Below are 11,564 nucleotides of genomic sequence, written 5' to 3'. Positions count from 1 at the left end.
ATATTTAACATTCTATAGACAAGGCTTACCTTTCTGCACATAGTGCTATTTCACATACATACAGGAGTGTGCACACAAAGATACACACACACACACACACACACACACACATACCTTTTGCATAAGTGCTTTTTCTTTTTTATAACCCAGTTTTTGATACTAGGATCATGGTCAATGCTTTGAAAATATTTATTTACTTATTTGTTGAATAAGTAAATACATGAATTTATAAAATTATAGGCATGTGTCTGATATTTTTAGGCCGATTAATGGTTTTTCAGAATGTTGCAGAGGCACCAAAGTGGAAGAGACTTAGAGGCCAGGGCTGAGGAACCAAACAGTCATGACGTGTTTACTGTCACTCTGGCCTCTGACTCGACTGATCTATTTCGAAAATATAACCAACCACACACATTCAAAGGATTTTAATTTTAAATGTATAACAACTAGACTTTGAAAGAGTTTGAAGTTACCATGATCTAAGGAAGAACTTGAAGAGAAGTGTAGAGAAGTCATATTTTTTGTCTCTCTGCCGCTAATATCTAAAAAGAAATAGGCTTCTCTTTAATTTTTGTGTTTTGATTTAATGAATGAATAAACTGTGAAGCAAAAGTTAATGAAACAAAAAATAAAGAAAAAAAAGTGTTTTCAAACACATTCGTGTGAATAGGTGAGTTTGGGACAGAATAAATGCAGAGCATAGAGGGTGATGGTTCACGGGTTTCTGTCCGCAGGCTTATGTGGAACTCAACTGCTAATGATGATTTACTCTCCTATACCTTGTTCTCAGGATCGATAGGAACAAGATTGTTGCTGCCACTTCTTAAGTTCAGATTTCTGAATCTCAACCCCCAACTCTTGTTTTGACTCTATTCATAATTACCATACCTACTTTCAGATTTGACCACCGAATCCCTCTGAAAAAGCACCTACTCAGAAAATATGCATTGGCCCTTGCAAATGTGTGGGAAAAATGTGAGGAGAGAACTTAGTTAAGAAAATTAGGGTTTCTTTATTTTTATTTGGCCTGGAATTATTCATTTGCAAACTTTTCAAATGATAGAGAATCGTGGCTGTGTGTATATGAGACTTCTGAAGAAGACTTATTCTTTGGATGCAAATTTCTCTTTTTATAAAATCTTTCACATTAGTATGATGAGCACTGAACTGACCTCAGTGAAAATATGAGAATGAAAAACACTTTCTTCCCAAGGGGAAGATCAAGAAGGGCCACTAACCATGTAAGTTTGGAGGTGAAAAGTAATACCTTTTTTTTGGTAATTAAACGAAAATTAGCTGTCCATTTGGTTCTTATCACCTCCTAATTCCACTGTCTTAGGAGTGTCACTCATTTTCTGCTTTGTGTGAATCACATTTAAAGCACCCTGAAAGTTAGAGTAGACTTTGGAAAGTGCTACTTTATCGTGTAGAAAACCAAATTGATTCAAAATATCATAGGAATGATTATCATGTTTAGTAATTGTCATCTTAAAAAAGTGAGTAAATGGTACTGAAATTGTACCTTATAGAAACCATGGAGAAATCAAGGGCTCATATACAAATTACTATATATGTATCATTTAAAATATTTTAAGTGGAAATACAAATGCATAAATTTATTATGGAAAATTATATATATAAAATTATACATATATGTGAAAGAAAGAATTTTGAAAGCACAAATTAGAGACAGAAATTGTTGAAAAACTGTCAGCTATAAGAGTCAAAGTCTCCCTTAAAGAATGAATACAATCCTGAGAAGCAGATTCTCCTTTTAATACTTTCAAGACAGTTTGATTTCCACAAATGTTTCCTTCTAAAACTCTGAATGTACATCTTGATGCACAGTTTGTATGTTTTATTGTATGAGGTGTAATCACAAACTATGATGAATGCTTAACATTTTTTAAAAGGCTATTAGAGTAAAAAATACATTGTGATTGAATCCCCTTCAAAATACATTTCCTTGCTTCAGACAAGTGTATGGCATCCTCTTGCCACTTCTTAAAGCAGTTAGAAAGTCATCTTTTGCTTGTTTAGTTGCTTTGTCGTGGCTACTTAAATAACCTGAACCAATTCACAATGTTCACTCTTCATGGGCGCTTTGAATCTGGGGCAGAACCAGACGTGCAGTGGTACCAGATACTGTGACTCACACAGAGGAGGACAAGACTTCATGGCTCTATGAGCCCTTCTTTGGGCTGGCTTTTGGTGGCAGCCATCACTGTATTTTTGATCACATCTCATAAAGCCACTCACAAAGACAGCTTTCAGAACTGCTCCAGAAAGTGTCAAGTACTGTGAAATAAACAAGTTAGAAACAAAGGGGAATATTTTGAGAGGAATTAATGGCAATGTGTCTTTTTAGTGTACTAAATGTTTTAAATTTAAACATTCACCATATGTTTTGGTCACAACTTGTAGTTGAAGAAGTGTAAAGATGGAGGATATGTTGCATTGCCCAAAATAATCTTTTGCCCTACAGATACAGGTAAGCAGTGCTTAGATGATAATTACAATGCAAATAAACAATAATAATACCACACAAATAATTTGGCACCTTAAAAAGAGTTTCACTCTTATAAATGCCTACTGACATAGTCGTGCAATTATTATAATTATTCATATCTGAGGTTCTTTCCTCTGAAATTTCTATGAGGGCTCACTATATCATCTTTTTTGTGTTTCTTTTTAAACACTAACTCCTGTGTCCTACTGTGGTATTACTGTTGTGCTATTTACATTACTTTATTTTTATTCTCTGAAGTTTTGGGGATTTTTTTTGTTTGATTTTTTTTGGGGGGGTACCAGGGATTGAACTCAGAACCTTGTGCTTTCAAGGCAAGTGGCAGAACCACTGAGCTAAATCCCCAGCCCTCAGAGATTTTTTTGTACCTACTTCCTTCTATTTAATGTATATCAAAGCTCCAGATACATTCGTAGTCTAATTTAGTCATGGATTAAATTGTGCATAATAAATCTGCCTGTTGGATGAAGTGTGTTTGTTCATCTGGAGATACTACTGCATGCTTTTCCAGAGACTTGCCGCCACCTGCCAAGCTCTTCTGTGTAATTAATTGTTTCCTTAAAAATCTCTCAGCTAATGATGCACTTTTGTGAACAGTTTAACTTACTGGAACTATATGAACTGTGTGCTAATGTAGGACACTAGACATAAGAATAACTAGTGAGTGAAGCTGTATTGGAGAAGGAATGATTAAACATTTTATTTAATTAATTAATTAATTTATTGCAGGATATGGGTTTGAACTCAGGACCTTGCATTGTGAGGTAGGTGTAGTGCCACTGAGCTAAATCCCCAGCCCTAAAGATTGCTATCAGCAAGGCTCTTTGGACATTGACCAAGGCAAATGACTGGAAGAATCCATTGTGAGACACAGGTAAAACTTGGCTTTCATCGGGGCATATTTTTAAAAGATAGCCATTAGAACTCATGGTGGTTATTTTGTCCAAATTTCTTGTTTGGTTTTGAAATACAGAAGTATTAAAAAAAAACTCTCAAAAGTTGAATAGATTTTATAGTACTTATATAACAGCTGTTAAAAAAGTAACAACTAAAGCTTTCCTGTCCAAGAAAAGTTATAACCCTTGCTGCTGACAAGATCTGTGAATTAGTTCACAAATTAGTAATTCTTGAAGTACTGTAGAATAAAGACAAGATGGCAAATGTTTGATGTGTTTGTACAGTAAAGTGTCACATAATGAGCTAGCAAGTTTTACACTGATTTAAAAAATTAATCAGTGTCTGTGGTTATTAGGAATTAAGGGACCATCAGCAGCCTTGGAAGTGTATAACAGTAACAAAAATGTCTATCAGTGGTTGCATAGGATAAAAGAACTTTATACTTTTTGTCCTCTGCTATTCCTTACAAGGCACCTGTTACTGTCATCAGTTTACAAATGAAGAGTAAAATGCACTTATTTCAATTAATTTGCAAGAGATAGAATTAACAGAAAATGAACGAGGCAAAAATCAGACCCCTACCTATACTGCTTTCCAAAATTAGCCTCACCAAATATACATGCACCCTTCAGTGACAATAAATTGATATTTATATAATATATAAATATATAGATCTTATATAGGTTTTATGTCCTTTTAATAAAAATATATTAATTATGATTACATACTCATTTAAAATGTTCAATCAATGCAGATATATTTAGAATATGAGTTAAGTCTGATAAAAAGTTAAAGGCCATAGATGAAGACATCCATTAAACTTATGTCTGAGAACAAGAAAAGGTCCTTAATTGTTTTAGGTTAGAAAAGTCTTTAATATCAATTCTCAGGGCAACAAGAAAACTACTGGGCAACAAGGAAGCTATTGAAAATTATTTTTTATCAAATAATATATATATACTATATATAGTATACTATATATATAGTATATATATATATATATATATATATACTATATTATTATATATGTATTTTTACATAACCAAAGGCCCACACATGGAAAAAGAAGGAGTAAATACATTGACTTGATCAAATATGTAAGGCTTGGTCAATTCTTTGAATGTGTGTGGTGAATATACTTGGGCAAATTTGTTTTATAGAGAAGAGAGTTTTTAAATTATTCTTATGGGAGTTTTTAGAAGATCCATGATATAGATTGGTACATTTCCTGATGGGCACTGATGATGTATGAAGAAAGACATACTGATATGGAAAAACTAAAACAAGACACAGCCCACACCTAACTTCTAATCATCCCATCACTTTTATTGATATGCCTTGTCATTTTGATTTAATATTGAAGAAGCAACTGAGTATGAAAATAAGCATAGGAATATTATCATATGTCCATCACAATCTAAATCTGTACTTTCACAACCAAAATATTGTGATTCCTATGAACAAATCTAAAATTTAATTTAAGAATGGAGCACACATTTCACTGAGCCTGTTTTCCTTCCTTGTCATGTAAAAATATGAATGGTATATTTTTAGCCGTACTTTTAAAAGCCACAAGCATTACAACTTTCCAGAAACAAAGTAAACTAAATTGAAAATTAGGATTCAATTTACTAGTTTTTTCTAGGAGGAAGCACTCCATTTTCTAGTTTTTCCACTCCATGTGCTCCTTTATTTAACATTTTGGGAGTGCTTGGAAGGAGCACATTCCAAATGGACTTGAGAACCTGGAAGATAGGAATGTCCACTTTGTGTTTGTGTTTTTTCCTGTTTTGTGTGTGGTTGGGGGAAGGGGACATGACAGGTAGGATGTATGATCAGCTGCTATCAATCAGCTTTGGAAACTCCCTTGTGGTTTGACATTTTCTAAGACTGGCCTGATCTTCCTGTTGGAAAGCATTCAGCCTCTGGTGGATGAGTCTTTTTCTCAGTAGCAGATCTTAATAAACATGAAATTCACATGGTGTTTTTATCTTTCTTATATTTGGATGAGGTTAATTCATTGGCTATGTGTTTATATAAACTGTGTCTTCTCCTTAAGGGCGGATTACAGTATAATGACAGTGGTAGTTATTAGTATTTATTAGATTTTATTTTGCACAGCCAATTTTGAATGAGTGGGGCACAATGAGGAAATGTGTACCATCACTAAATGTCTTGTAGTAAAAATCATCTTCTTGATTTAAAAAGAGTATAATTGGAGAAGTGGTTCACAATCAGTTTAGAGTCTTGTAGCTGAATTTCCTTCTGAATTTGAAATGAAATATCATTTTGTTGAGAATTTTCACACAAAAAAATTCGCATACGTGCCATTTCTGTGCCTTGTACTGTGCTACATGTTTTGCGGGCCATATATGACTTCATTCTTACATCCCTCCTATCGTCCACACATTCTCATTTTACCATTTCACAGTTGAGATAACCAAGTCTTGGAAGGTTCTTTAAATAACTTGCGGTAGGTTACCCAGCTAAAATGAGAAGAGTTGGAGTTTAAGCCCAAGTTTCCTGACCCTAGGTTTCTGTCTCATATTTGGAAGTGAAGCATAGCCACTATTCCTAGCTTTTACCTGTCATCATGGCAGGTATGACACCTCCAATTATTATTTAATTATTTTTTGCATCAGCTTTCCTATATATGAAAAAGAAAGTCAGTTATAGATGAAGGTCTGAAACTTAATAGTGTCTGTGAGATGAAAGATATAAAGGAATCCAAAGCAACTGTTGAATATATAGAATAGAGGCCATCTGAGACCTCTGTGGGACTGTTGGTAAATGACACGATTAATATTGCTAAACATCACTCCTGACATTTAATCTGAGTCAATTTACACAGAGCCATGCATTCGCCTATGGGCAGAGTTTATAGTATGGGAAGTTTGCCAGAATCCTACTACAGCTCTCATTCTCTCTGCCTCTCCCTCTCCCTCTTCCTCTCCTTCACCCTCTCTCATGTTTACTATGAGGCACAACTTTCAGGATTAGGTTTTAAGAGGACCAGGTGCAGGACTTTCAGAATGTAGCAACTCTGGAGAAAATTATGCGAGGAAGATTTTATTCTTCCCCTTTATTTTCAAGCACTAGGGGTTACAAGTAGAGGCATTTCCCTTTATTGGCTTTTCCTCCATCATGATCAAGAAACTGATTTTGCCGAAGTCAGAATGAGTCAGACAATAAGAAACCAAAGTGCGTTTGGACCAGTGATCATGGATGCATTGAAATAAGTCTCAGCAAACTCTCTCCTTATGGATGTTTAACCACATGCAAACAGGATGAAATGGTGGCTTCACAATGGGTGTGGTTCTTCCACCTCTCCTCCCACAAACTCTCCTTCCTCTCTTTCCCAGCATGTGTTTTAAATTGGAGCAACGGTGGGTGGGAGAAGCAAGAGTTGCCCTGTGAACTATAAATAGAGCCAAGAATTCTGAGTGTCTCAGGAAGAGAGGTTGAGGGAGATAGCAGGGCAGTGAGGTGGGAAGCTTCCCAAATGTAATCATTTGCTTTACTTCCAACCAAACCTACTTCTGTAGTGTATTAGGAGTTTTGAGTAAATATGTGGCCAGCCTCAAACCCAACCTGAAAAAAAGAAGCTATAATAGAGATGGTCCCTGATAGATAGTCACCTCCCTTAGCTTTTTGGAAAAATACAGTTATAGTCAGACTAAAGTGGACCAAAACCCATGGAAAGATTGATGGAAATTCAAAAAGCCACACACATGAAAATAATTTACACAGGAGGCTTTCTGCACCACAGCTGTGCTGCTTATTTATTTTGGACCAGTTTTTGCAAAAATTGGTACCAAAAACGTACTGAATTCTTGCTTGATAACCTTACAAATGTCAAATTAGGCCTCTGAACTCAACACCCCTTTTCTGAGTAGCTGGCTGCTTAAAGGCAGATGGTCTTTGGGGTCTTCCAATGGTCAGGTTTTAGCATTCAGTTTAAGAACCAACTCCCGGATCTCATCATTTCTCATCTGTGTAACACTTGGGCCTGTTTCTCCTATAACTCCACACACCAAGAAAAGGCCGAGTGGAGGACGGAAGACTGAACAGGATGACTGCATAGTGTGTAAACCTGCTTTTGCCTTGAGGTGGGAAAAGTGCTTGTAAAGAGGATTCCCAGACTCATAAAAGATACACAGATGAGTTCTATAGTGCATTGTTGTCCCACCCCAGAACATAGACATCAGAGCCTAGAGTGGCACCTACTTTGATGCTTGCTGATTTTTCTCTAACCCTCTGAGCCAGGATGACGCAAGTGGTTTATGGGAGTTCCACTGCACCTTGCAGGGTAGGACCTCCAATCTGCCTTGACATTTAGTAGAGCTTGCTGCCTTGAAGCCAGCCAACACTTGTGCAAGGGTGTGGTGCTCATTTAAGGGATTTGGAGAGCAAGGCCTCATGCACATGTAATCAGTGGTTTCTGGTGCTATTATTCATTGAATTATCCTCTTGCAAAGAAGAAGACAGGGATTGAGAGATCGAAACTCTGCCTTTGTAGGAAGGAGTGTGTTTGTACAGTTCTGATCTGGGTCATAATCATGTTCATTGTTTGGACTCATCTACTGTCTTTCTTCTATGTACCCACATGCTTTTTTGATCAATCACGAATTTTCAGTGAATTAATTCGTTTAGGTGAATGCAAAGTTCACTATTAGGCCACCTTCTATAGGATGGGCATATGTGGAAGAAGAACTTATTCCTTGAAGAGAAGCTTTTGCCACTTGTTGTAAGAATCTTTGATATATCTCTGAAGGGAGGAGGGGTGTTGAATTTGTCTCCTGGTCTCTAACACAGAGCCATGGATATAGTAGATTTTAGGCTGATACACTTCTTTACAGATAAATGCATTAAAACACAAGGAATCAAACTATGCTCATAAAGCTTAGTCTGTCTGAAATAAACTTAAGATGGTGCTAAAATCCATTCAGTATTATCATTCTTTCTTTACAGAAAATGCTACATGTGGCTGAAAATCAATTTCATCAGGCAGTGAAACTCTCCCTGACATAGACTAATATATTGAATGCAGCCAGGTGATTTTCCATGATTCTTTAAACATTCTGCCTTGTCCCACATTTATATTAAAATAACTACAAGCCATAAAAATTAAAATCTTATGAAGTAAGACACTTTTCCTACAATAACTTGCCGACACACAGGTGTCAAATTCTATTTCATGAACAGAATCTGACAGTATAGACTCAGAGAGTCCATTGCTTTTAGTTCTGAAAGGCTTTTTCCCCCCACTGGATCTCATATTTGTCTTTTATTATTTTTTTCCAATTCAATTAGGATTTTTCTTACAGAAAGGGAATAAAGCTGCCCTAATGAGATCAGTAAAGTCAAGAGTTCTGTCTGTTCTCACTAGTGCATTTTAATTTCAACCATGGTGAATTCAAAAAATTAAAATAGAGACATTAGAAATTTATCTTTTCTTGCTTCAAAAGACATGTCAAAGATGTTACTTTTCTCATGAAAAAAAAAATTCATGTAAGTCATTCACCCAAATAAGCAAAAGTATTTCATGTAGGCCCAACGTTTGCCTTGAGAAAAAAAAAAATACATGACAACCTCATGCTAGTTCCTTGACAGAGCTGGCATATAACAGTCTTAAATGTAAATTGCAGCCCTTAACTGTGAGCCCAAACTACAGGAAAAGCAGAAACAAACAGTCTATCCCGCCACCAGGGGAAAATAGACCTTCGATCCAGAATTCGGCAAAGAAAATGATGGGGCACTCAGAGGCTTCTATTCTTTTTCTTGTTGCCCATGGGGCATTTTGGAGCCACCAGGGAGCATTGCACATTGGAAAGAGAAATAAATGCAAAAATAAAGGCTTTGGGGCCCAAAGGGGTGAAAAGGGAGAAAGCTCGTCATACCAGTGACAGAGGGTAAGTTCAGCACACCTGTTCACAGGCTGCATGATCTTTGTAAGTGTAGGTGAGGAATAAATATATACTGAGCAAAATTCATGTTAGACCCTTAGTATGCATGATTCTTGTAGTTACTACGAATACTTCTTGGCTCTACTTATATACCTGTAACCCTGCCCTCTACTTCTCTGCCCTGAGGTCATATACATAGGTGTTTTATTTTTGTTTTTAATGAATTCTAGGCTTAATTCTCTAGTGTAATTATGGGTGGTTCATTGAATTGCCTTGAATGGAATTAAATAAAAAGGGTAAATATTAGGGAGAAAAATGAGAGGCAAACGGTTATTCTTTTCTAATTTACTTTTGTTTAGAACAATAGTTTGCAACAACCAAGACAATATCCGTCCTCCACCCTCTATGGACATTTGTGGTGATATTTTTCATGGTCACAACTTGTTGGGAGGACCCGTTGCTCCTGGCGTCTAGTGGAAAGTAGAAAGTGCTAAACACCTCTCAAAGCACAGGGCAGCCCTAACAACAAAGAGATATCTCATTGAAAATGTCAGCAGTGTGGAGGTTGAGAAATCTTGTTTCAGAACAAGGCAAATAAATGAGTGAATCTTTTTTTTTTCCCCCTTTGGACTGAATAGAATAGGCTTGAAATGTGAAGCTCAACTGTACCCTGTTCCAACATGAAGAAACAGTTGGCATCCAAGATAGGAATAGCGACTTGAGTGCCCCATGTCAGGAAAGAGATTGTATTAGAGAACACGGAGGTAAAATATAAGAAATATTTTAAGTAAAATTTGCCAGACTGAGGAGAAAAGGGAAAATTCCATAAACAGATGTGCCAGTTTTCAAAAACAAAAAGGCAAATTCTGAGACCTCTTGAAAGGTGAGTGATGTAAGGAGCCGGCCTGGTGGACTAGACTTGCTCTGCATGGGTCTTGTCTTCCCCTTTTCTGCCAATGGAGCAGACATAGTATGTGTGGATTTCAGCGAGCCTTAACAGTTGCTTATGGCTCAGGCAGAATGGTGGTCCCTTACGGAAGATGAGTAACACTTTAGTGATCAATGGGTTGATTGTACCTGGAACAGTCGTGTCTCTTCCTAGTTACAGGACTTTATAGTCAGTCCTTTCTTATCTCATATCCAAACCAGTCTGAGGTAAAGACTAATCAAATTGCAGCATCAAGATCAAAAGGATTCTGATAGTGAAAGAAGACAGGCTAATGATAATGAGATAAATTTCAGTGTAGGTCCCTGAGGTTAGTGTCATAGGAAAAGGTTAGATAAGATGTATGAGTTTATATGAAAATGATTTTTTTCAGTAATTTAGTGAACCACAATTTAATATTGAGCCCAAACTAACCTAAGCGATTTTTCTTTGTGTTAGTGGATACAAGATGTTCAGAATTTGTGAGGGATGTGTACATGCTATACCAAGAAAAAACCTGACAAACCAGAGCATTCAAGACTCACTGGAATGGAAGAGCTGGAGATGGGGTCCTGGGACCAGCAACTGGCAGCACTGGAGAAAGAGACACAGGAAAATAAGATGAGTTTTTCACACTACATAAAGCACTGCTGTAAAGGTGATTTACAGAGCTTCAAAAAGTACATTTGTAACTCAAAATGATAAAGTAGAAATGGAATTGAGTTCTTCAGCTGAGTCCTTCTATGGCTAGAAGTTAAACAATTAAATGGTGTTATTTGTAAAAGGCTGTTCAACTATCAAATAGCACTAGAAGATGCTAAATTATTTTCCCACTTAAGATTTGCTGTTTGTTTTTTCTTCTGATCATCCATACTAGGTATAAACCACACTACTTTTTAGGCTGATATGATTCTGCTAATTAACTTAATTATGAAGCACATTGAAATTCCCTGAAATAGAGTTCTCTAAATAGATGTCACATTTGGGCACAGCCCCTTTGTATTTCACACCCAAAACTCTATGAGAAAAAAAAGAAAAGGAAAAATTTAAGAAGATGATAAAAGTTTATGATACGCTGTGTTACTTCTTGGAGTGTTACAGTACATATTAGCATGCTAGGAGCTTTCAGGAGAACCTCAGCCCAACTGGGCATGGTGGTGCAAGCCTATAATCCCAGGACTTGGGGAGGCCGAAGCAGGTGATTTGCAAATTCTGGGCCAGCATGGGCAATTTAGCAACTTAGAATGATCTTGTTTCAAAATAAAAAAAAAAAAATGACTGGGAATGCAGCTTACTGTGAAGGCTTTCA

Source organism: Fukomys damarensis, unplaced genomic scaffold (assembly GCF_012274545.1).
Source record: "Fukomys damarensis isolate Sample0158 unplaced genomic scaffold, DMR_v1.0_HiC HiC_scaffold_7, whole genome shotgun sequence".
Taxonomy (NCBI): domain Eukaryota; kingdom Metazoa; phylum Chordata; class Mammalia; order Rodentia; family Bathyergidae; genus Fukomys; species Fukomys damarensis.
The sequence above is the reverse complement of the archived record's forward strand: the minus strand, read 5'-3'. Positions refer to the sequence as shown.